The sequence below is a fragment of the Pseudophryne corroboree genome, chromosome 1, assembly GCF_028390025.1.
Source record: "Pseudophryne corroboree isolate aPseCor3 chromosome 1, aPseCor3.hap2, whole genome shotgun sequence".
NCBI lineage: Eukaryota > Metazoa > Chordata > Amphibia > Anura > Myobatrachidae > Pseudophryne > Pseudophryne corroboree.
Window position 1 is genome coordinate 549,611,498 of NC_086444.1, and position 25,557 is coordinate 549,637,054.

Below are 25,557 nucleotides of genomic sequence, written 5' to 3' on the forward strand. Positions count from 1 at the left end.
GGATCTCGACGTGGTGTTGGATTTCCTAAAGTCACATTGGTTTGAGCCACTGAAAACCGTGGATTTGAAATATCTCACGTGGAAAGTGGTCATGTTGTTGGCCTTGGCTTCAGCCAGGCGTGTTTCAGAATTGGCGGCTTTGTCATGTAAAAGCCCTTATCTGATTTTCCATATGGATAGGGCAGAATTGAGGACTCGTCCCCAGTTTCTCCCCAAAGTGGTATCAGCTTTTCATCTGAACCAACCTATCGTGGTGCCTGCGGCTACAAATGACTTGGAGGCTTCCAAGTTGTTGGATGTAGTCAGGGCCCTAAAAATGTATGTTTCCAGGACAGCTGGAGTCAGGAAGACTGACTCGCTCTTTATCCTGTATGCGCCCAACAAGTTGGGTGCACCTGCTTCTAAGCAGACTATTGCTCGCTGGATCTGTAGTACGATTCAGCTTGCACACTCTGCGGCTGCACTGCCGCATCCTAAATCAGTGAAAGCCCATTCCACGAGGAAGGTGGGCTCTTCTTGGGCGGCTGCCCGAGGGGTCTCGGCTCTTCAACTTTGCCGAGCTACGACTTGGTCAGGGGCAAACACGTTTGCAAAATTCTACAAATTTGATACCCTGGCTGAGGAGGACCTTGAGTTCTCTCATTCGGTGCTGCAGAGTCATCCGCACTCTCCCGCCCGTTTGGGAGCTTTGGTATAATCCCCATGGTCCTTACGGAGTCCCCAACATCCACTTAGGACGTTAGAGAAAATAAGAATTTACTCACCGGTAATTCTATTTCTCATAGTCCGTAGTGGATGCTGGGCGCCCATCCCAAGTGCGGATTGTCTGCAATACTTGTATATAGTTGTATATAGTTATTGCTTAACTAAAGGGATATTGTTGAGCTATCTGTTGAGAGGCTCAGTGGTTATCATACTGTTAACTGGGTATTGTATCACGAGTTATACAGTGTGATTGGTGTGGCTGGTATGAGTCTTACCCGGGATTCAAAATCCTTCCTAATTGTGTCAGCTCTTCCGGGCACAGTATCCTAACTGAAGTCTGGAGGAGGGTCTTAGTGGGAGGAGCCAGTGCACACCAGTAGTCTAAAAGCTTTCTTTATAGTTGTGCCCAGTCTCCTGCGGAGCCGCTAATCCCCATGGTCCCCAGCATCCACTACGAACTATGAGAAATAGAATTACCGGTGAGTAAATTCTTATTATCCAATCACAATCCACAGCGCAAGCAACTACCACGGTGCTGTCCCTTTAAGTACCTGAATCAGTACACCAGGTAGTGGGGGCCGCACAGCTCACCCACCTCCCGTACTCTCTTTCCAGGGGCTCAGGCCGAGCGGGCCTGCCTGCCTAAACACCTTGGGGTGGGCTGTGCCTAGTGCCCAGTACTACCTATGTCCACCTTTGGGGAGGGAACCTCTTATTTACTGGGCCTGACGCCCCCTAACCGCACACAGGCCCGAGGCCTGACTTTATCCCTCGGGCCTAGTGCCCGCCTAACTTGCCGCCCGTTGGGTGACCTGGGCCTAGTGCCCAGGGTCACCTTATATCCCTAGCGGCCGCCAAACTGAACTAGGGCCTAATGCCCTCTGATGCCCCCACAGGCCTAATGCCTGAATTGCCCACGGGCCTAGTGCCCGCCTAGCGCGATGCCGAGGTGGTTTGGGCCTAACGCCCAAACCACCTAATCGGAATGTTGACCCCCACCCCCTAACTGGGCCACAGGACGGGGGGAACCCTGACTGTACGTGGCCTCGGACCCAGAGGGCCCGATTAAATGCACCCACGGGCCAGGAGGGCCCAACTGACTGCCCACAGGCCGGAAGGGCCTGACTGCACCCACGGGCCTAATGCCCGATCACCCGGTGGTCTAGGGAGGAGTGAGTACAGGGGCGCCTGAGAAGGGCCTACCTGACCCGCTGGGAGAGGCACCAGGGGGGAGCTTCGTCAGCTCTCTTACTTTCCACCCCTGGTGACCTCTCCGGCGCTCCTTCTCAATCTTCGGCCGCTGGCCCGTCCTGGCCAGCGGCGCCGCCGTCGCCTCGCCGCGTCCAGCCGCCGCTGGACATCTTCCCGCAGCTGGTAGTCTTCTCGCCTCTTCCGCGGCTACAGGACCCTCCTCCGCAACGTCCTCTTTTTCCTCGCGCCGCCGGGATCTTCGCCGCTCTTTGGCGCGGCTTCCTCTCCGTTCGGCTCCCGCACGGTGTCTGACGTCACGCCGGGGGCGGGACCTGTTACGCGGGTGGTCAATAAAACAGGCAAAACCAGTGCTAGTGGCAAACAATCATGATATATGTAGACAAATAGAAGCAAATCCTTACATTAGCTGAATGGGAATTATTGTTTTTATTGACAATGAGCTAGATCCACTTTTAATTACGTACCTGACCTGTAGGTGGCGTATGCTATTTCCCATGCAGTAGATGTAGCTGTAACATTAACTGAAGTGGAATTATTGTTTTTATAGACAATGAGCTAGATCCACTTCTAATTCCAGTCCTGACCTGTAGGTGGCGTATGCTATTTCTCATGCAGTAAATGTAGCTGTAACATTAGCTGAGGGGGGATTATTGTTTTTATTAACAATGAGCTAGATCCACTTCTAATTCAGTTCATGACCTGTAGGTGGCGTATGCTATTTCCCGTGCAGTAGATGTAGCTGTAACATTAACTGGGGAATTATTGTTTTTATAGACAATGAGCTAGATCCACTTCTAATTCCGTTCCTGACCTGTAGGCGGCGTATGCTATTTCCCGTGCAGTAGATGTAGCTGTAACATTAACTGAAGTGGAATTATTGTTTTTATAGACAATGAGCTAGATCCACTTCTAATTCCAGTCCTGACCTGTAGGTGGCGTATGCTATTTCTCATGCAGTAAATGTAGCTGTAACATTAGCTGAGGGGGAATTATTGTTTTTATTAACAATGAGCTAGATCCACTTCTAATTCAGTTCATGACCTGTAGGTGGCGTATGCTATTTCCCGTGCAGTAGATGTAGCTGTAACATTAACTGAAGTGGAATTATTGTTTTTATAGACAATGAGCTAGATCCACTTCTAATTCCGTTCCTGACCTGTAGGCGGCGTATGCTATTTCCCGTGCAGAAGATGTAGCTGTAACATTAACTGAAGTAGAATTATTGTTTTTATAGACAATGAGCTAGATCCACTTCTAATTCCGTTCCTGACCTGTAGGCGGCGTATGCTATTTCCCGTGCAGTAGATGTAGCTGTAACATTAACTGAAGTGGAATTATTGTTTTTATAGACAATGAGCTAGATCCACTTCTAATTCCGTTCCTGACCTGTAGGCGGCGTATGCTATTTCCCGTGCAGTAAATGTAGCTGTAACATTAACTGAAGTGGAATTATTGTTTTTATAGACAATGAGCTAGATCCACTTCTAATTCCGTTCCTGACCTGTAGGCGGCGTATGCTATTTCTCATGTAGTAAATGTAGCTGTAACATTAACTGAAGTGGAATTATTGTTTTTATTAACAATGAGCTAGATCCACTTCTAATTCCGTTTCTGACCTGTAGGTGGCGTATGCTATTTCTCATGCAGTAAATGTAGCTGTAACATTAACTGAAGTGGAATTATTGTTTTTATTAACAATGAGCTAGATCCACTTCTAATTCTGCATCTGAACAGCAGGGTGCAAAAACATACATAAACAGAAGGGGAATTAGAGGGTTTATAATAAATAATCTAGTTCCTCTTCAGTTACTGAAACAGAAGGGGCTCTAGTCCCTATTTGGATAGTGTCTAGTTCCCCTTCCGTTAAAACGTACATAAACAGAAGGGGAAATACAGGGCTTATAATAAATAGTCTAGTTCCTCTTCAGTTACTGAAACTGAAGAGGATCTAGTCTCTTCCCTGCCTGTCCCCATCACGATTGCCTCTCAGCAGTGACAACCTCGGCAGAGTGTTCCTGGACGAGGCTCCCAGCAGCGCTGTGCACTAGTGATTCATGCGCTCGCTGGGACCGGTGCAAAGACTGCAGTTCGCCGGCGGGTAGCCTGATCTGTGTAACCCGCTGGATCTGCAGTGACTGGCTTCCACTACCTGCGGAGGCATGAGAATCGGAGGTTACCAGCAGCTACTAAGGATCCTCTGTGACCCTATCTCCAGCTCTATGCTCCTCCTCTACCTGACACTCATGTGCTCCAAGAGCCGGGAGGGCACCGGCCACCTGTACCGCCCCCTGCTGATGACAGTATTTTGGGTGTGGGTGGGTTACTATGGTGCGAGTGCCGGGAAGGAGGCACAGGACACATGCCCACTGTCAGCGCTCGTCATATGCTCCAGAGTCCTGGCCCTAGCTATAGGCAACTACCTAGGACATGGGGAAATCCTAGGGCCTGCAGAGCAGCACGGCATACTACTGTCAGTGTCAGCACAGCTGTGAAAGTGAAACTACAGAGGAGTCCGATCAGGGGGCGTGGCTACACGGGTCACTGCTGCCTTCCTGCAATGTGGGAAACTGAGGGGAGGAATGGCTCTGAGCTGCAATACTGGACATTGTGATATGCTGCCATGTAATTGTCATGTGTTAAGGTAAGGGAGGCACCATCTATAAGTGAACATGTATGTATAAGTGTGTGGCTGTGAGTATATATGTGTATAAGTGTGTGGCTGTGAGTATATATGTGTATAAGTGTGTGGCTGTGAGTATATATGTGTATAAGTGTGTGGCTGTGTGTATATATGTGTATAAGTGTGTGGCTGTGTGTATATATGGGTATAGGTGTGTGGCTGTGTGTATAGGTGTGTGGCTGTGTGCATATATGGGTATAAGTGTGTGGCTGTGTGTATATATGTGTATAAGTGTGTGGCTGTGAGTATATATGTGTATAAGTGTGTGGCTGTGTGCATATATGGGTATAAGTGTGTGGCTGTGTGTATAAGTGTGTGACTGTATATTTGTACAGCTGTGTGTGTGTGTGTGTGTGTGTGTGTATATATATATGTGTGTGTGTGTGTATAAATGTACGGCTGTGTGCATATATGGGTATAGGTATATGCGGATGTATGATTGCGTCAGAGTACGGATGTATAAGTGCACCAGCGTGCGGCAGTATGAGAGCGTCAGCGTGCGGCAGTATGAGAGCGTCAGCGTGCGGCAGTATGAGAGCGTCAGCGTGCGGCAGTATGAGAGCGTCAGCGTGCGGACGTATGAGAGCGTCAGCGTGCGGACGTATGAGAGCGTCAGCGTGCGGACGTCTGAGAGCGTCAGCGCGCGGACGTCTGAGAGCGTCAGCGCGCGGACGTCTGAGAGCGTCAGCGCGCGGACGTCTGAGAGCGTCAGCGCGCGGACGTCTGAGAGCGTCAGCGCGCGGACGTCTGAGAGCGTCAGCGCGCGGACGTCTGAGAGCGTCAGCGCGCGGACGTCTGAGAGCGTCAGCGCGCGGACGTCTGAGAGCGTCAGCGCGCGGACGTCTGAGAGCGTCAGCGCGCGGACGTATGGGAGCGTCAGCGCGCGGACGTATGGGAGCGTCAGTGCGCGGACGTATGAGAGCGTCAGTGTGCGGATGTATGAATGTAAGAGCATCAGCGTGCGGTTGTTTGAGAGCGTCAGCGTGTGGATGTATGAGAGCGTCAACGTACGGATGTATGAGAGCGTCAACGTGCGGATGTATGAGAGCGTCGGCGTGCGGATGTATGAGAGCGTCGGCGTGCGGATGTATGAGAGCGTCGGCGTGCGGATGCATGAGAGCGTCGGCGTGCGGATGTATGAGAGCGTCGGCGTGCGGATGCATGAGAGCGTCGGCGTGCGGATGCATGAGAGCGTCGGCGTGCGGATGCATGAGAGCGTCGGCGTGCGGATGCATGAGAGCGTCGGCGTGCGGATGCATGAGAGCGTCGGCGTGCGGATGCATGAGAGCGTCGGCGTGCGGATGCATGAGAGCGTCGGCGTGCGGATGTATGAGAGCGTCGGCGTGCGGATGTATGAGAGAGTCAGTGTACGGATGTATGAGAACGTCAGTGTGTGGATGTATGAGAGATGCAGTGTACGGATGTATGAGAGATGCAGTGTACGGATGTATGAGAGCGGCAGTGTACGGGTGTAGGGATGTACAGCAGCGCCGTAACTACGTGTGTGCCATTGGTAGTAAGCGCCGCTGCAGCAGTCCCCTCTCCTTCAGCATTGGCTGCCCGGCGCTGCTGTGAATGCTGGGATGCGCTTCCCTCATCCCAGCATTCACAGCAGCGGCCAGCCAATACGGAAGGAGAGGGGACTGCTGCAGCGGTCTACTACCAATTACATAGCGCTGCAGCGGCTCCTGTCCCCCTCCCTCCTCCTCCTTCTTCCCAGCAGCTGCCCGGGATCTGCCACCACGAGGAGCCTGACTGCCAGCGAGGAGAGATGGTAAGTATTTATCTCTCTCTCTCTCTCTCTCTCTCTAATATGTCCTAGAGGATGCTGAGGACTCCAAAAGGACCATGGGGTATAGACGGGATCCGCAGGAGACATGGGCACTTTAAGACTTTAAATGGGTGTGAACTGGCTCCTCCCTCTATGCCTCAGTTAGATTCTGTGCCCAGAGAGACTGGACACACACTAGGGGAACTCTACAGAGTTTCTCTAGAAAAGACTTTTGTTAGGTTTATTATTTTCAGGGAGCACTATTGGCAACAGGCTCCCTGCATCGTGGAGCCGCGCCGCTGTCCCCCTCACAGAGCCTGAAGAAAGAAGCCGGGTGAGTAACATAAGCAAAGAAGACTTCAGTGAAGGCGGCAGAAGACTTCAGATCTTCGGAGGTATCACGCAGCGGTCACGCTGCACGCCATTCCTCCCACACACAAGCGGCACTAAATGGGTGCAGGGCGCAGGGGGGGCGCCCTGGGCAGCAATTAAACCTCTTTTAAGGACAGGCACAGCAGTATACAGTGCATAGGCACTGTATACAGACCCCCGCCAGTATAAATAAAAGGGGGACACTAGCGCGCCATTTAGGGGGCGGGGCTTCGTCCTCCAGCTCTAATCAGCGCCATTTTCTCTTCACAGCAAGCTGGTCATGGCCCTTCACGTCTGTCACAAGTAACAGGGTGCAAAAACAGGGGCGGTGCACAGCAAATTTGGTGTTGTATATGTTTATATATAAAAGTGCTGCTAGGTCTGGGACATTGTATATTCCTTCAGACCGGGTGAGGCGCTGGTCGTCAGCTGGCATACTTTCTCTCTGAAGGACCTTACTGTGGGTCTGTCCCCTATAGCCCAGTGTGTTAGTGGGTGTCGGTACGTGTGTGTCGACATGTCTGAGGCTGAATGCTCTTCCCAGGAGGAAGCTGGTGTGGGGGCGGAACAGAATGTGGGAGTAAATCTGTCCGCACCGCCGACTGCTGATTGGGTAGATATCTGGAGTGTCTTAAATGCATGTGTGGCTTTGTTGCATAAAAGATTAGACAAATCTGAGTCTCAGAACCAAGCATGGAGACAATCAATGGGAGATGTTTTGTCACAAACTCAGACCCCCTCGGGGTCACAGAAATGTTCGTTTACCCAGATAGCAGACACAGATACAGCCACGGATTCGGACTCCAGTGTCGACTATAGTGATGTCAAATTGAATCCTAAACTGGCTAAGAGCATTCAGTACATGATTGTGGCAATAAGGGACGTATTACATATCCCTGAGACAAGGGTCTGTATGTATAAGGGAAAGAAACCTGAGGTAACATTTCCTCCCTCTCATGAACTGAATACTCTTTTTGAAAGGGCTTGGGAAAATCCTGATAAAAAGTTACTGATTCCCAAGAGAATTTCTATGGCATATACTTTTCCCTCTGAGGATAGGGTAAGGTGGGAATCCTCACCCACGGTGGACAAAGCTCTAGCACGGTTGTCCAAGAAGGTGGTGCTACCGTCCCCTGACACTGCAGTCCTAAAGGATCCTGCGGATCGTAAGCAGGAAACTACCTTGAAATCTATTTATGTCACTATGGGTATGCTGCTCAGGCCGGCCGTGGCATCGGCATGGGTGAGTAGCGCTATTGAAAAGTGGGCAGATACCTTGTCATCTGAAATAGACACCATGGATAGGGATAGCGTGCATTTGAAGCTGGGTCATATTAGGGACGCAGCAGTCTATTTAAAGGAGGCTGCGAGAGATATTGGCCTCTTGGGATCAAGGGCCAATGCCATGGCAATCTCAGCTAGGAGAGCGTTGTGGACTCATCAATGGAATGGTGATGCTGACTCTAAAAAGGCTATGTAGGCTCTGCCCTATAAAGGTGGCGTTTTGTTTGGTGAAGGCCTCGCGGACCTGGTATCTACAGCTACTGCGGGTAAGTCATCTTTTCTACCTTTTGTCCCTCCACAGCAAAAGAAAACGCCTCAGTATCAGATGCAGTCCTTTCGGTCTAATAAATTCAAAAAAGGACGAGGGTCCTCCTTCCTTGCCGCTAGAGGTAAGGGAAGGGGAAAAAGATCGCCGGCTGTGGCAAGCCCCCAGGAGAAGAAGTCCTCCCTGGCTTCTACCAAGTCCACCGCATGACGCTGGGGATTCGCTGCGGGAGTCCGCACCAGTGGGGGCACGTCTTCAGCTCTTCAGTCGGATCTGGGCTCAATCAGGCATGGATCCTTGGGTGCTGGAAATTGTGACCCAAGGGTACAAACTGGAGTTTCAAGACGGGCCCCCTCACCGATTTTTCAAATCGGTCTTGCCAGCTTCTCTTCTGGAAAGGGAAGTAGTGTGCGCTGCAATACAAAAGCTATGTCAACAACAAGTCATTGTCGCGGTACCCCCGTCACAACGGGGAGAAGGGTTTTATTCACGCCTGTTCGTGGTCCCAAAGCCGGATGGCTCGGTCAGACCGATTCTGAACTTAAAATCCCTCAATCTGTATTTGAAAGATTCAAATTCAAAATGGAATCTCTCCGAGCAGTGATATCCAGTCTGGAAGGGGGGATTTTATGGTGTCAGTCGATGTTTACCTACATGTCCACATATATACTCCACATCAATCTTACCTGAGGTTTGCTGTTCAGGATTGTCATTACCAATTTCAGACGTTGCCGTTTGGGCTTTCCATGGCTCTGAGGATTTTCACTAAAGTAATGGCGGAAATGATGGTGCTCCTGCGAAAGCACGGTGTCACAATTATCCCGTACTTGGACGATCTCCTGATAAAGGCGAGATCAAAGGAGCAGTTACTAAGAAACGTTGCGCTCTCCCTGACAGTGCTGCAACAACATGGTTGGCTCCTGAATTTGCCAAAGTCACAGTTGGTTCCGACAACACGGATGTCATTCTTGGGCATGATTCTGGACACGGACCTGCAGAGAGTTTTTCTCCCGGTGGAAAAAGCTCTGGAAATCCAGAACATGGTCAAAGGGATTCTGAAACCGGCAAGAGTGTCGATTCATCAATGTACTCAGGTGCTGGGGAAGATGGTGGCGGCCTACGAGGCCATTCCGTTTGGCAGTTCCATGCCAGGGTGTTTCAGTGGAACCTGTTGGACCTGTTGGACAAGTGGTTCGGGTCTCACCTGCACATGCACTGGAAAACAAGCCTATCTTCCAGGAACAGAGTTTCTCTCCTGTGGTGGCTCCAAAGTTCTCACCTCCTAGGGGGACGCAGGTTCGGGATCCAGGATTGGATCCTGGTGACCACGGATGCAAGTCTCCGAGGCTGGGGAGCGGTCACACAGAGGGAAATTTTCCATGGAAAATGGTCAAGCCAGGAAGCTTGTCTGCACATAAACATTCTGGAATTAAGAGCCATCTACAACGGCCTTCTACAAGCGGAACATCTCCTGTTGGACAACATAACAGCAGTGGCGTACATAAACCACCAAGGCGGAACAAGAAGCAGAGCAGCGATGGCGGAGGCCACAAGAGTTCTCCGCTGGGCGGAAAAACATACAGGCGCTCTCTCGGCGGTCTTCATTCGAGGCGTGGACAACTGGAAAGCAGATTTCCTCAGCAGACACGATCTCCATCTGGAGAGTGGGGTCTTCATCAAGAGGTCTTTGCAGAAGTGACAAGTCATTGGGGAATTCCTCAAATAGACATGATGGCGTCTCGCCTCAACAAGAAACATCAGAGATATTGTTCCAGGTTGAGGGACCCTTAAGCCAGTGCGGTGGACGCCCTGGTGACGCCCTGGGTGTTTCAGTCGGTCTATGTGTTTCCTCCACTACCACTCATTCCAAAGGTGATAAGCCTCATAAGAAGAACAGGGGTTCAGGCGATACTCTTTGTTCCATATTGGCCACGGAGGGCCTGGTATCCGGATCTTCAGGAACTGCTCATAGCAGATCCCTGGCCTCTTCCTCTAAGAGAGGATCTGTTACAGCAAGGGCCGGTTGCGTTTGACGGCATGGCGGTTGAACGCCAGATCTTAGCCCGGAAGGGTATTCCCGGTGAAGTCATCCCTACACTGCTTAAATCAAGAAAGGAGGTAACGACGAAGAATTATCACTGTATTTGGAGAAAATACGTGTCTTGGTGTGAAGCCAAGAAGGCTCTTACGGAAGAATTTTAGCTGGGTCGTTTTCTACATTTTTTGCAGGCCAGTGTGGATGCGGGCCTAAAGTTGGGCTCCATTAAAGTCCATATTTCGGCCTTATCGATTTCCTTTCAAAAAGAATTGGCCTCCCTTCCGGAAGTTCAGACTTTCGTGAAGGGTGTGCTGCACATCCAACCTCCATTTGTGCCCCCGGTGGCACCATGGGACCTTAACGTGGTGTTGCAGTTCCTTATGTCACATTGGTTTGAACCTTTACAGAAGGTTGAGTTAAAATTCCTCACTTGGAAAGTGGTCATGCTATTGGCCTTGGCATCCGCAAGAATTAGTGGCCTTGTCTCACAAGAGTCCCTATTTGATCTGCCATGTGGATAGAGCGGAATTACGAACTCGTCAACAATTTCTACCAAAGGTGGTTTCTTCATTTCACATGTACCAACCTATTGTGGTGCTTGTGGCTACTGAAGCTTTGGCTGATTCAAATTCTCTCGATGTAGTCAGAGCTTTGAAGATTTATGTTGCCAGAATAGCTCGTATTAGGAAAACAGAGGCACTGTTTGTCCTGTATGCTCCCAACAAGATTGGGGCTCCTGCTTCTAAACAGACTATTGCACGTTGGATATGTAATACGATTCAGCATGCGCATTCTATGGCTGGATTGCCGTTACCGAAATCGGTGAAGGGCCATCGGTGAAGTGACAGAACGGGACCCGGGAACGGAGGAGACCGGCTGCTGCAGGAGAAGCGCGTGGACTGAAGGAGAAGGAAGACGCGGCGGACTGAAGGAGACGGAGGACGCGGACACAGAGGACCAGGCCTGAGGTTGTGGAAGGAAGAGACGCGGTCACCGGCGGCAGGTAGTTACCTGCCCCCGGCGGTAAGTGTAAAACACACAGCCTATGACCACACAACCCAGAGCCGCACATAAGAGGGGACTGACAGGCGGGACGCCGCACTAGTCATACCCCAAACATTCAAATAGGACGCAGTTCAGAGGGCACATAGGCATCCACCACACCTATGGTAAAGGTGACCCACAGGGTACACCTGACATTTACCTGAGCTGGGGTCCAATCGGTATACCAATAGGAAGGTATACCTTGCAAAGGGTAGTCTGCAGGACACACCTGACAGTGGTGAAGGAACTGTGGGACAAGGACCAAACACAATATTGAAATTAGGATGCTGACCTAATCATATCTAATTTACAAATAAAGAGTTCAGATAGAAACCATATCAGATTGATCATTGGTGCAAAACCTACAATCAGGCGCAAACAGTCAACACAATCACTTATCCAAGTACCACTCCCATCCCGCAATACCCTATATTCCCATTTTTCCCTTATATCCCCCCCAGAGCGCGCTGACCATGCCAAATCATACCAGAAAGGTGGGCTCATCTTGGGCGGCTGCCCGAGGGGTCTCGGCGTTATAGCTTTGCCGAGTAGCTACTTGGTCGGGTTCAAACACTTTTGCAAAATTCTACAAGTTTGATACCCTGGCTGATGAGGACCTCATGTTTGCTCAATCGGTGCTGCAGAGTCATCCGCACTCTCCCGCCCGTTCTGGAGCTTTGGTATAATCCCCATGGTCCTTTTGGAGTCCCCAACATCCTCTAGGACATAGGAGAAAATAGGATTTTAATACCTACCGGTAAATCCTTTTCTCTTAGTCCATAGAGCATGCTGGGCGCCCGTCCCAGTGCGGACTTTGGGGGTCATTCCGAGTTGATCGCTCGTTGTTTTTTTCCGCAACGGAGCGATCAGTCGCTAACGCGCATGCACAATGTCCGCAGTGCGACTGCGCCAAGTAATTTTGCTATGCAGTTAGGTATTTTACTCACGGCATTACGAGGATTTTTCTTCGTTCTGATGATTGGAGTGTGATTGACAGGAAGTGGGTGTTACTGGGCGGAAACTGAGCGTTTTATGGGTGTGTGTGAAAAAACGCTGACGTATTTTTTAAAAACGCGGGAGTGGCTGGAGAAACGGGGGAGTGCCTGGGCGAACGCTGGGCGTATTTGTGACGTCAAACAGGTACGATACTGACTGAACTGATCGCAATGGCAGAGTAAGTCTCGAGCTACTCAGAAACTGCTAAGAAGTGTGCTAATCGCAATATTGCGAATCCGTCGTTCGCAATTCTAAGAAGCTAAGATTCACTCCCAGTAGGCGGCGGCTTAGCGTGTGTAATGCTGCTAAAAGCAGCTTGCGAGCGTACAACTCGGAATGACCTCCACTATCTGCAGTTCTTGCTATAGTTATTGCTTATGTTACACAAAAGTTCTGTTTCAGTTGTGATCAGCCTGTTGCTGATTTTGGTTCATTCCGTTAACTGGTATTTGGTTAAAAGCCATGTTGTACGGTGTGTTGTGGTGTGAGCTGGTATGTATCTCACCCTTAGTTAACAAAAATCCGTTTCCTCAAAATGTCCGTCTCCCTGGGCACAGTTCCTATAACTGAGGTCTGGAGGAGGAGCATAGAGGGAGGAGCTAGTTCACACCCATTTGAAGTCTTAAAGTGCCCATGTCTCCTGCGGATCCCGTCTATACCCCATGGTCCTTTTGGAGTTCCCAGCATCCTCTACGGACTAAGAGAAAAGGATTTACCGGTAGGTATTAAAATCCATTTCTCTAACGTCCTAAGTGGATCTGGGGACTTCGTAAGGACAATGGGGAATAGACGGGCTCCGCAGGAGATAGGGCACTCTAGAAAAGAATTAGGTCTACTGGTGTGCACTGGCTCCTCCCTCTATGTCCCTCCTCCAGACCTCAGTTAGAATCTGTGCCCGAACGAGAAGGGTGCACCTTAGTGAGCTCTCCAGAGCTTGCTGAGAAAGAAAAGTATTTTGTTAGGTTTTTTATTTTCAGAGAGCTTCTGCTGGCAACAGACTTTCTGCTACGTGGGACTGAGGGGAGAGAAGCAAACCTTACCAACTGCGGGATATGTTGCGCTTCTTAGGCTACTGGACACCATTAGCTCCAGAGGGATCGAACACAGGTACTAACCATTGGCGGTCCGATCCCAGAGCCACGCCGCCGTCCCCGTCGCAGAGCCAGAAGCAAGAAGCACGGCGTAGATGAAGAAATCGGCGGCAGAAGACTTCAGTCTTCAAACAAGGTAGCGCACAGCACTGCAGCTGTGCGCCATTGCTCCCACAGCACACCACACACTCCGGTCACTGTAGGGTGCAGGGCGCAGGGGGGGGCGCCCTGGGCAGCAATAAGGTACCTTTGGCAAAAGTAAGCAGACATACAGGTAGGCACTGTATGTCTGCATGAGCCCCCGCCATTTTTTTCACACAAAATCGCGGGACAGAAAGCCACCAAGAAGGGGGCGGGGCTTCTTCCTCAGCACTCACCAGCGTAATTTTCTCTTCACAGCTCCGCTGGAAGGAAGCTCCCCAGACTCTCCCCTGCAGAATCACGGTTGAGGGGTGAAAAAAGAGGGGGGGGCACATAAATTTAGGCGCAAAACAGATAATACAGCAGCTACTGGGTAAACACTGAGTTACTGTGTTTTTTCCTGGGTCATATAGCGCTGGGGTGTGTGCTGGCAAACTCTCTCTCTGTCTCTCCGAGGGGCCTGGTGGGGGAATTGTCTTCAAAAGAGCTTCCTCTGTGTGTATGGTGTGTCGGTACGCGTGTGTCGACATGTTTGACGAGGAAGGCTATGTGGAGGCGGAGCGGGAGGAAATGAGTGTGGTGTCGCCGCAGCCGGTGCCGACACCGGATTCGATGGATATGTGGAAGGTTTTAAATGAGAATGTTAATTCCTTACATAAAAGGCTAGATAAAGCAGAAGCCTTGGGACAGTCTGATCTTGCTACGCAGGGGCCGTCAGGGTCTCAAAAGCGTCCACTATCCCAGGTTGTTGACACAGATATCGACACGGAGTCTGACTCTAGCGTCGATGATGAGGAGGCCAGATTACAACCTAAAATGGCCAAAGCTATAAGATATATGATTATAGCTATGAAGGAGGTGTTACACATCTCTGAGGAAAGCCCTGTCCCTGAGAAGAGAGATAATATGTTTGGGGAAAAGAGACAAGTGGTGACCTTTCCCCCGTCTCATGAATTAAATGAGTTATGTGAGAAATCGTGGGAATCACCAGATAAGAAACTGCTGATCCCCAAAAGGATGCTAATGGCGTACCCCTTCCCGCCATCGGACAGGTTACGCTGGGAATCCGCCCCGAGGGTAGACAAAGCGTTGACACGCTTGTCTAAACAGGTGGCGCTACCGTCACAGGATACGGCAGCCTTAAAAGATCCTGCAGATAGAAAGCAGGAAGCTATCCTAAGGTCCATATACACACATTCGGGTACCGTGCTTAGACCGGCCATTGCGTCGGCATGGATGTGTAGTGCTGTAGCAGCATGGGCAGATATGTTATCTGAAGAGATGGAAACCCTGGACAAGGATACTATATTACTGACACTGGGGCATATAAAAGACACTGTCCTGTATATGAGGGATGCTCAGAGGGACATTGCCATGCTGAGCTCTAGGATAAATGCTATGTCGATTTCAGCCAGAAGGGGCCTGTGGACTCGACAATGGACAGGTGATGCCGACTCTAAGCGGCACATGGAGGTTTTGCCTTACAAGGGTGTGGAATTATTTGGGGAAGGTCTGTCGGACTTAGTGGCCACAGCTACGGCTGGAAAGTCAAATTTTCTACCATTTATTCCATCACAACCTAAGAAAGCATCGTATTATCAAATGCAGTCCTTTCGTTCACAGAAGGGTAAGAAAGTCCGAGGTGCGTCCTTTCTTGCCAGAGGCAAGGGTAGAGGAAGGAAGCTGCATAACACAGCTAGTTCCCAGGAACAGAAGTCCTCCCCGGCTTCAACTAAGTACACCGCATGACGCTGGGGCTCCACAGGTGGAGCCAGGGTCGGTGGGGGCGCGTCTCCGAAATTTCAGCCACCAGTGGGTTCGCTCACAGGCGGATCCCTGGGTTATACAGATAGTATCCCAGGGGTACAGGCTGGAATTTGAAGAGATACCCCTCGCCGCTTCCTCAAATCGGCTCTGCCAACGTCCCCCATAGAAAGGGAGTTGGTGGTAACTGCGATTCACAAATTGTATCTCCAGCAGGTGGTGGTGGAGGTCCCCCCCCCCCCCCTTCAACGGGGGAGAGGGTATTATTCCACAATGTTTGTGGTACCGAAACCGGACGGTTTGGTCAGGCCCATTTTGAACTTAAAATCCCTGAACGTTTACCTGAAAAGGTTCATGTTCAAGATGGAATCGCTGAGAGCAGTCATTGCGAGCCTGGAAGAAGGGGATTTTATGGTGTCGCTGGACATAAAGGATGCTTACCTGCATGTCCCGATTTATCCACCTCATCAGGAATACCTCAGGTTGGTGGTACAGGATTGTCACTACCAATTCCAGACGTTGTCGTTTGGTCTCTCCATGGCACCGAGAATATTTACCACGGTAATGGCAGAAATGATGGTGATCCTGCGAAAGCAAGGAATCACAATTATCCCGTACTTGGACGATCTGCTTATAAAGGCGAGGTCCAGCGAACAGTTGCTGATCAGTGTAGCACGCTCTCAGGAGGTGTTACAGCAACACGGCTGGGTTCTGAATATCCCAAAGTCGCAGTTGATCCCTACGACTCGTCTGCCCTTCCTGGGCATGATTCTGGACACAGACCAGAAGAGGGTTTATCTCCCGACTGAGAAGGCTCAGGAGCTCATGACCTTAGTCAGAGACTTATTAAAACAAAGACAGGTGTCAGTGCATCAATGCACGCGAGTCCTGGGAAAGATGGTGGCATCATACGAGGCCATTCCCTTCGGCAGGTTCCATGCGAGGACCTTTCAATGGGATCTGTTGAACAAGTGGTCCGGATCACATCTACAGATGCAGCGGCTGATCACCCTATCCCCCAGGGCAAGGGTGTCTCTGCTGTGGTGGCTGCAGAGTGCTCACCTTCTCGAGGGCCGAAGATTCGGCATTCAGGACTGGGTCCTTGTGTCCACGGATGCGAGCCTCCGAGGGTGGGGAGCAGTCACGCAGGGAAGAAATTTCCAAGGCCTGTGGTCAAGTCAGTAGACTTGTCTGCCCATAAACATCCTGGAAATAAGGGCCATATACAACGCCCTAAGTCAGGCAGTAAACCTGCTTCGAGACAAATCGGTGCTGATTCAATCAGACATCACCGCAGTGGCTCATGTAAACCGTCAAGGCGGCACAAGGAGCAGGGTGGCGATGACAGAAGCCACCAGGATTCTTCGTTGGGAGGAGAATCATGTAAGAGCACTGTCAGCAGTGTTTATCCCGGGAGTGGACAACTGGGAAGCAGACTTCCTCAGCAGGCACGACCTCCACCCCGGAGAATGGGTACTTCATCCAGAAGTCTTCACACAGGTGTCAGACCGGTGGGAACTGCCACAAGTGGACATGATGGCGTCCCGTCTAAACAAAAAGTTACAGCGGTATTGCGCCAGGTCAAGGGACCCTCAGGCGATAGCTGTGGACGCACTAGTGACACCGTTTGTGTTCCAGTCGGTTTATGTGTTTCCCCCTCTTCCTCTCATACCCAAGGTACAGAGAATCATAAGAAGAAGAGGAGTGAGAACAATTCTCATTGTTCCGGATTGGCCAAGAAGAGTTTGGTATCCGGATCTGCAAGAAATGCTCACAGAGGACCCATGTTCTCTGCCCTTAAGACAGGATCTGTTACAACAGGGGCCCTGTCTGTTCCAAGACTTACCGTGGCTGCGTTTGACGGAATGGCGGTTGAACGCCGGATCCTAGCAGAAAAGGGGATTCCGGATGAGGTTATTCCTACGCTTATAAAGGCTCGGAAGGTTGTAACGTCTAAGCATTATCACCGTATATGGCGAAAATATGTTGCTTGGTGTGAAGCCCGGAGGGCTCCTACAGAGGAATTCCAGCTGGGCCGGTTCCTTCATTTCCTACAATCCGGAGTGTCTTTGGGCCTAAAATTGGGATCCATTAAGGTCCAGATTTCGGCCCTATCCATTTTCTTTCAAAAAGAACTGGCAGCTCTTCCTGAAGTTCAGACCTTTGTGAAGGGAGTGCTGCATATACAGCCCCCGTTTGTGCCTCCAGTGGCACCTTGGGATCTTAACGTGGTGTTGGGTTTCCTAAAATCACACTGGTTTGAACCACTAAAAACTGTGGAGTTAAAATATCTCACGTGGAAGGTGGTTATGCAGCTGGCTCTGGCCTCAGCCAGGCATGTGTCGGAATTGGCGGCTTTGTCACATAAAAGCCCCTATCTGGTTTTTCATATGGACAGGGCAGAATTGCGGACCCGTCCACAATTTCTGCCCAAGGTGGTGTCATCATTTCATATGAACCAACCTATTGTGGTGCCTGTGGCTACAGGGGACTTGGAGGATTCCGAGTTACTAGATGTAGTGCGGGCTTTGAAGATTTATGTGACCAGAACGGCCAAGGTCAGGAAAATGGAGTCGCTGTTTATCCTGTATGCATCCAATAAGTTGGGTGCTCCTGCTTCAAAGCAGACTATTGCTCGCTGGATCTGTAACACGATTCAGCAGGCTCATTCTGCGGCTGGATTGCCGCCTCCGAAATCAGTAAAGGCCCATTCCACAAGTAAGGTGGGCTTCTTCTTGGGCGGCTGCCCGAGGGGTCTTGGCATTACAACTTTACCGAGCAGCTACTTGGTCGGGATCAAACACATTTGCAAAGTTCTACAGGTTTGATACCCTAGCTGAGGAGGACCTTGAGTTTGCTCATTCGGTGCTGCAGAGTCATCCGCACTCTCCCGCCCGTTTGGGTGCTTTGGTATAATCCACATGGTCCTTACGGAGTCCCCAGCATCCACTTAGAACATTAGAGAAAATAAGAATCTATTTCTCGTAGTCCGTAGTGGATGTTGGGCGCCCGTCCCAAGTGCGGACTTCTTCTGCAATACTGTATATAGTTATTGCTTAACAAAGGGTTATGTTATGTTACATCAGGTTATCTGATGTTTTGTATTGTTCATACTGTTAACTGGGTTTGGTTATCACAAGTTATACGGTGTGATTGGTGTGGCTGGTATGAGTCTTACCCTGGATTCCAAAATCCTTTCCTTGTAATGTTAGCTTGTCCGGGCACAGTTTCCTTAACTGAGGTCTGGAGGATGGACATAGAGGGAGGAGCCAGTGAACACCAGTAGACCTAATTCTTTTCTAGAGTGCCCTATCTCCTGCGGAGCCAGTCTATTCCCTATGGTCCTTACGGGGTCCCCAGCATCCACTACGGACTACGAGAAATAGATTTACCGGTGAGTAAAATCTTATTTTTTGCTATGTGTGTTTAGCTGTTTGTGTGTTTTGTCATATGTGTGTATGTATGTTTTGCTATATGTTTGTCTTTTACTATGTGAGTGTATATACAGGGCCGGCCTGACCATTACATCGCGGAGAGTACCATATGTGGAGGGTGCTGCTGCTGCCTTCTCATGTCCTCCCGAGGTGTGCTCGCACACCTGCTGCACTGCTTAAAGAGAGAGCCTGGATCACAGGGTGAGGTGAGTGGGGAGCCAGGGAGGGAAACCACTGGGACAGGGTCGCACACTGCGGACGCCATCTTTCTGCACCTCTGCCTTAGTCACTCTATACCTGTCACCCACTATCTCCCTGTCAGCCCTGTCTCAGTCAAAGTATAGATAGCGTGGCGAGCCACCGTGCCCGCAACATGGCAAGCCCGCAAGAGGCTCATTTGCGCTTGCCCAGCTGTCGGTATGCCGGCGGTCGGGATTCCGGCGCCGGTATGCTGGTCGACGGGAGCCCGGCCGCCAGCATACCCTGCTACACCCGGGCAAGCGCAAATGAGCCCTTTGTGGGCTCGCCACGCTGCACGCACGGTGGCTCGCCATGCTATCTATACTTTCTCCAGGGCGCTCATGGACCCCCAAGAGGGAGAAAAGATGTCGGTATGCCGGCGGTCGGGATTCCGGCGCCAGTATGTTGATCGTTAGGAGTCCGGCCACCGACAAACAGAAGACCACCCCAGTCACCCACTGTCTCCCTGTCACCCCTGCCTCAGTCACCCACTATCTCCTTGTCTCTCCTGCCTCAGTCACCCACTATTTCCCTGTCATCCCTGCCTCAGTCACCCACTATTTCCCTGTCGCCCCTGCCTCAGTCACCAACTCTACCTGTCACCCCTGTCTCAGTCACCCACTATCTCTCTGTCATACCGGCCTCAGTCATCTACTCTTTACTTGTCACCCCTGCCTCAGTCACCCACTATGTCCATGTCACCCCTGCCTCAGTCACCCTCTATGTCCATGTCACCCCTGCCTCAGTCACCCACTATGTCCATGTCACCCCTGCCTCAGTCACCCACTATGTCCATGTCACTCCTGCCTCAGTCACCCACTATCTCCCTGTCACCCCTGCCTCAGTCACCCACTCTCACCCTGCCTCAGTCACCAACTCTACCTGTCACCCCTGTTCAGTCACCAACTCTACCTGTCACCCCTGCCTCAGTCACCCACTATCTCCCTGTCCCCCTGGCCTCAGTCATATACTCTCTACTTGTCACCCCTGCCTCAGTCACCCACTATCTCCCTGTCACCCCTGCCTCAGTCACCCACTCTCACCCTGCCTCAGTCACCAACTCTACCTGTCACCCCTGTTCAGTCACCAACTCTACCTGTCACCCCTGCCTCAGTCACCCACTATCTCCCTGTCCCCCTGGCCTCAGTCACCCACTATCTCCCTGTCACCCCTGCCTCAGTCATCTACTCTCTACTTGTCACCCCTGCCTCAGTCACCCACTATGTCCATGTCACCCCTGCCTCAGTCACCCACTATCTCCCTGTCAGCTCTGCCTCAGTCATCCACTATCTCCCTGTCACCCCTGCCTCAGTCATCTACTCTCTACTTGTCATCCCGGCCTCAGTCACCCACTATCTCCCTGTCACCCCTGCTTCAGTCACCCACTATCTCCCTGTCACCCCTGCCTCACCAGTCACCCCTGCCTCAGTCACCCACTATCTACCAGTCACTCCTACCTTACTCGCACACTATCTCCCTGTCATCCCTGCTTCAGTCACCCACTATCTCCTTGTCACCCACTATCTCCCTGTCACCCCTGCCTCAGTCACCAACTCTACCTGTCACTCCTGCCTCAGTCATCTACTCTCTACTTGTCACCCCTGCCTCAGTCACCCACTATGTTCATGTCACCCCTGCCTCAGTCACCCACTATCTACCTGTCACTCTTGCCTTACTTGCATACTATCTCCCTGTCTCCCCTACTTCAGTCACCCACTTACAGTTTTTTTTGTGGTTCATGCGATCCCTAATTTTAGTAAGGGAGAGGGGCCCAATGCATATTGTTGCACCTGGGCCCACTATTCTCTAATTCCGCCACTTCCTTTGTCTGTCTCTGTCTCTCTCGTTGGCCCTGGTATCTCTGTCTCTCTCGCTGCCCCTGGTCTGTCTGTCTCTCTCTTGCTGCCCCTGGTCTTTCTCTCTCTCTCTCATGCTGCCCGTGGTCTGTGTCTCTTTCGCTGTTCCGCCATCGTGGAAATGTAAAAGCTGCATAATGCTGTGCTCCAGGCAAGGGGCGTGTGCTCATTAAAATGGGCATGACCTCACCAGAAAAGACTACCTTACACCCCAGTTTTTGGCCCTGCACCAACAGACCTTGGCCACCACAGGGAAAAAAAAATTTTCACCATATTAAGCCCCACACTGCACCATATGCCCCACACTTTAATGCTCGTGATACATTATGCCCTACAGTAAAGCTTCTACACGCTGGGTGTCATGCTTGTTCCCTGGGGTTTCTTAGGCTTGCTGTCTTGCTCATTGCCAGGGATTTCATGCTCTGGGACAGGTGTCATACTCATTTCAGGGGTTTGTAATGCTTGTGGCCAGGGGAAATGCTTGTTGCCAGGGGTGTGTTATTGTTAAACATTTAAAAAAAATCAAATGTTTATTCTTACAGTGAAATTTTACATTTCTGAATTACAAAAAATAAATTGAAAAAAAGCTATGAAATTCCATAGACAAAAAACCTTACGGTTTCACAGGTCCCATTAAGGCTTCTTACACATGATCTGGCATTTCAGAAACCTGTTGTGACTCTTCCACTCAAACTCCAAAAAGCAATGAAATTCCGATTATTAAGGCTGACGCCTTAATGGACGTGTTCCTTGCGCAATACAGATATGGTATGCCATCACAGCCTGTGGGTAAGTTTAGATTCAGCACTCTCACAGAGTGAGATTGCTGTCACTCACACAATGGTGGAGCTGCTAATTCACAGATTTGTGTGCTCATTGGAATACACACATGCAGTCTATGCAACTGAAGGTCTGAGCAGTGTTGTGGAGCTCCCATCCCACACAGTGCCCACAACCATCCCATTCGGTCACCACAACAATCCCACCATTTTACAACAGCCTTCTCACTCCATACATCCATCTCATTTAGTCTACAGATTTAGCTCCCTCAAACATCTTGGTTAATTGCTAAAACTATAATACCCCATCTACGGTCTATGCATCTACACTTACTTCCCCTATACACCCCCATGCTGCCCTGTCTTCCCCAATCCCTACTGCTGTGTTCTTCCATCTGTGCTAGTCTGTACTAACTTATCTGTACCATCTGTCTTTCCCCACCTGTGCCTTGTCTGTACCACCGTTTCCTTCTCTCTGTGCTGCTCAGTGTTTCCCTCTTCAACGTCACTCTGTCTCCTCCAGTACAGGGCACACTGACTTCTCTCCCATCTGCACCAGTTTTCTACCCATCCGTGCCAGTGTTTTCAACCCATCTGCACCATTTCCCCCATCTGCACCGCTCTGTCTCCCTTCCCATACTTGCTGCTTAATCTACCCCCTATCCACACCACTCTTACCCTATTCATATAGCTGTCATCCTGAAGGTAAGTTTCGTGGGTCACTATTGGGGGGGGGGTTTCCCTATCCAACCCACCCAAGGATTAGGCCTAGCTGCCACCCCCCAAGGGGAGGTAAAAATACTTATCCCCTCCGATGTTGGGACTGTATTCCCCTCATCCATGCTGCTCTGCCTTCCTCATCCATGCCATTTATTTCCATCTATACTGCTCTTACCCCTCCCACATCTGTGCTGCTTTTTCCCCCTCATCCACACGGCACTGTCCACCCATCCACGCAGCTGTCTCCTCACCATCTGTGCAACTGTCTTTCCCCCATCTGTCTTAACCCCCCATCTACAATCAATTCAGAATTGATTGTAGATATGCCAAATTTCGCACATCTACAATCATTTACTCTAACATGCGATGTGACGCCCAGCACAGGGCTTGTCCGCCCCGCATGTCAGGCCCTCCCCCTCCCCTCACTGGGCTCCCGGGTACGCATGCACAGTGCGGCCATTGCGCATTCGCACCCCACAAACTAATTTAGACTGCGGTCGCTGCAGTCTGAATTATCCCGTGTTTCTTTGTCCCCACCCATCAATGCTACCTAGTCTTCCCTCGATCCACACACCCCCATCCACAATGCTCTGTGTTCTCCCTCCAATCAACAACACTCTTACCTCATCCGAGCATCTTTGTCTTCCGCTCAGACCTTCAGTTGCATAGACTGCATGTGTGTATTCCAATGAGCACACAAATCTGTGAATTAGCAGCTCCACCATTGTGTGAGTGACAGCAATCTCACTCTGTGAGAGTGCTGAATCTAAACTTACCCACAGGCTGTGATGGCATACCATATCTGTATTGCGCAAGGAACACGTCCATTAAGGCGTCAGCCTTAATAATCGGAATTTCATTGCTTTTTGGAGTTTGAGTGGAAGAGTCACAACAGGTTTCTGAAATGCCAGATCATGTGTAAGAAGCCTTAATGGGACCTGTGAAACCGTAAGGTTTTTTGTCTATGGAATATATATATATTTATATATATCTGTGTGTGTGTGTGTGTCTGTGGTTGGGTATGAGTAGCAGATCTTGCCATGGGCAAGCAGGACTTTTGCCCGGGACGCCGCCTTCCGGAGGGTGCCGGCGCCATTCAGAGGATGTCGCACCATGGCAAGATCCGCTACTGCTGTACCCCCCGCTGCCCGCTGTGTCCCCCGCTGGTTACCCGCTGTGAAGGGAACTAGACGCTACACATCTAGTTTCCCTTCGTGGAGAGGACCTTTGCTGGCGGTGCGCGATGACATCATTGCGCACCGCACAGCATTGTGGGACTGACACAGACGCTAGGGGTTATTATTGACCTCTAGTGTCTGTCTATGCCAGATCTGAGGAGAGGAGCGGTGCCGGCGGAGGTCTGCAGTGGTCGGGAGCGGGGATAGTAAGTATTCATTTTCTTTTTCTTTTTCAGCTGCGCTACTCTACTGTACAAAGGGCGTAACTGACCACGCCCCCTGTATGAAGCCACACCCCTATTTTCCACCCGGGGTGCCAAAAGGGCCAGAACCTGCCCTGTTGGGTATATATATATATTAAAAACGGGGGGGATGAAGGATATATAGCGACCCAGGTGTCAGTATAATAAGTAATTAGTTGCCAATTGTAGTAATATAAAAAGGTATTTATTCACGTATAATTAAAAATACAAGAAACATCTAAAAAAATGGGACAATGATAAAACACAACTGAACTAAAAGCACTTAAATTAATTATATAAAACTACAATAAAAGCAAGTATAAGAGCAAGTATAAGAATTTTTTCTTATCTTAAATGAGGTAGGTGAAGGTTCCCAACACGTTTTGTCTAATGAGACTTCTTCAAAGGGTAAGGGTACAATGGACCTGTGAGTCTATTTATAGCAGTTATAGCATGGTGGGAGGGTCATATCTTAGCAGGGAGTCATGTGATACAATCAAGTGTGAAATACAGTTAGTCTATTTATAAAATGCAGTCTGAAAGGTACCAGTCAATTAGAAATCCACAGCTAGTGAAAACGATTTGATCTGAGCGGTTTTTGAGAAGTTAAACAGTGTGAAAAGTCTATTTATAGTATAATCACGGCACTTCCGCCACACTTCCGGTGACGGAGGCCACAAAACGTCACTTCCGCCACACTTCCGCTACCGTCTGCGCATGCGCCCGCGACGGTGCGATGTCACTGTTTGATCCACACAGCAGCCTTGTCTACCAGGGAATAAGGAGTCTTTATAGTGTGTCCTCTCCCGGCAGCCATGTTTGGTGGGATTTTGTCAATTCTTTACAGGTGTTCGTGGCCATTTTCTAGTAGATTATCTGGCCCAGCATTAGTCCGGTAACCATGGTAATCGTTCCATATGGAATAAAAAGAGATATATAGTATCAGGAATCAGTTCAAAATCATATGATTACATCTTCCAAGTGGTGGTAGCATAATATCTCATAATTGTGGGGCAAGTGCAAGTGCTTATTTAACAGTACTGAAATTTACTTCATAAAGTGCTTGTGCATTGAGTGCTATTTTACAGGGATGGCTCTAAATAAATTGTGCGCAGAATTATTTATGATCTTGAAGTGGCAGTGTTATTATGGTGCATAGTACATTTAAATCAGTGCAGTATATAGCAGTATTCCTATGGTTCGTGATTTTGTATACTAAATACAGATAGAGTGTTTACCTTTCTCGGGCCTCTATGAATTACTGTTTCGTACAGTACCTGATCTTCCCAGATGGTCTCCCCTCCTGGTACTGATCAGGCCCAGCGCTGCTTGGCTTCCAAGATCAGGCGTGTTTGGGCATCTCCAGCGTGGTATGACTGTAGCTATGTTGTGCCTTACGGATTCACACTCTTCATTTAGTGACATAGATTAATTTAATATGCAAATTAGGTTATGTAAAGTGACTATTGAAGTGAGATGGTGGTGGTGGGGGGGGGAGAGGGGGAAGGGGGTTGGGAGGGAGGGAGGAGGAAAGGAACAGGAGAGTTTGGGGTTGGGTGGTGGGGTGGGTTGTTTGGAAAAAGAAGTGGGGTGGAGGGGTAGGACGGAGGGAGCGGAGACATGGTATGTGGGAGGGCATGGATGGGGATAAGGGTGCAGATATTCCAACATGGAGAGTAATAAAAGAACAACGGATGGAAAATAATAGTACCGTATTTTACAAGAAGGGGGCGATCTCATAATTG

At 50.1% G+C, this 25,557-nt stretch overlaps 1 long non-coding RNA gene and 1 pseudogene across 1 annotated transcript; one reads left to right on the forward strand and one right to left on the reverse strand.

Moving 5' to 3' along the window:
• The first annotated feature begins 4,268 nt into the window (after positions 1-4,268).
• LOC134916860 (uncharacterized) lies at positions 4,269-19,126 on the forward strand. Its single transcript, XR_010177408.1, has 3 exons — positions 4,269-4,558; positions 6,318-6,371; positions 18,872-19,126. It is a non-coding gene; the product is annotated as an uncharacterized LOC134916860 (long non-coding RNA).
• Positions 19,127-25,077: 5,951 nt separating this feature from the next.
• LOC134945480 (5S ribosomal RNA) lies at positions 25,078-25,196 on the reverse strand (annotated as a pseudogene).
• Positions 25,197-25,557: the final 361 nt, after the last annotated feature.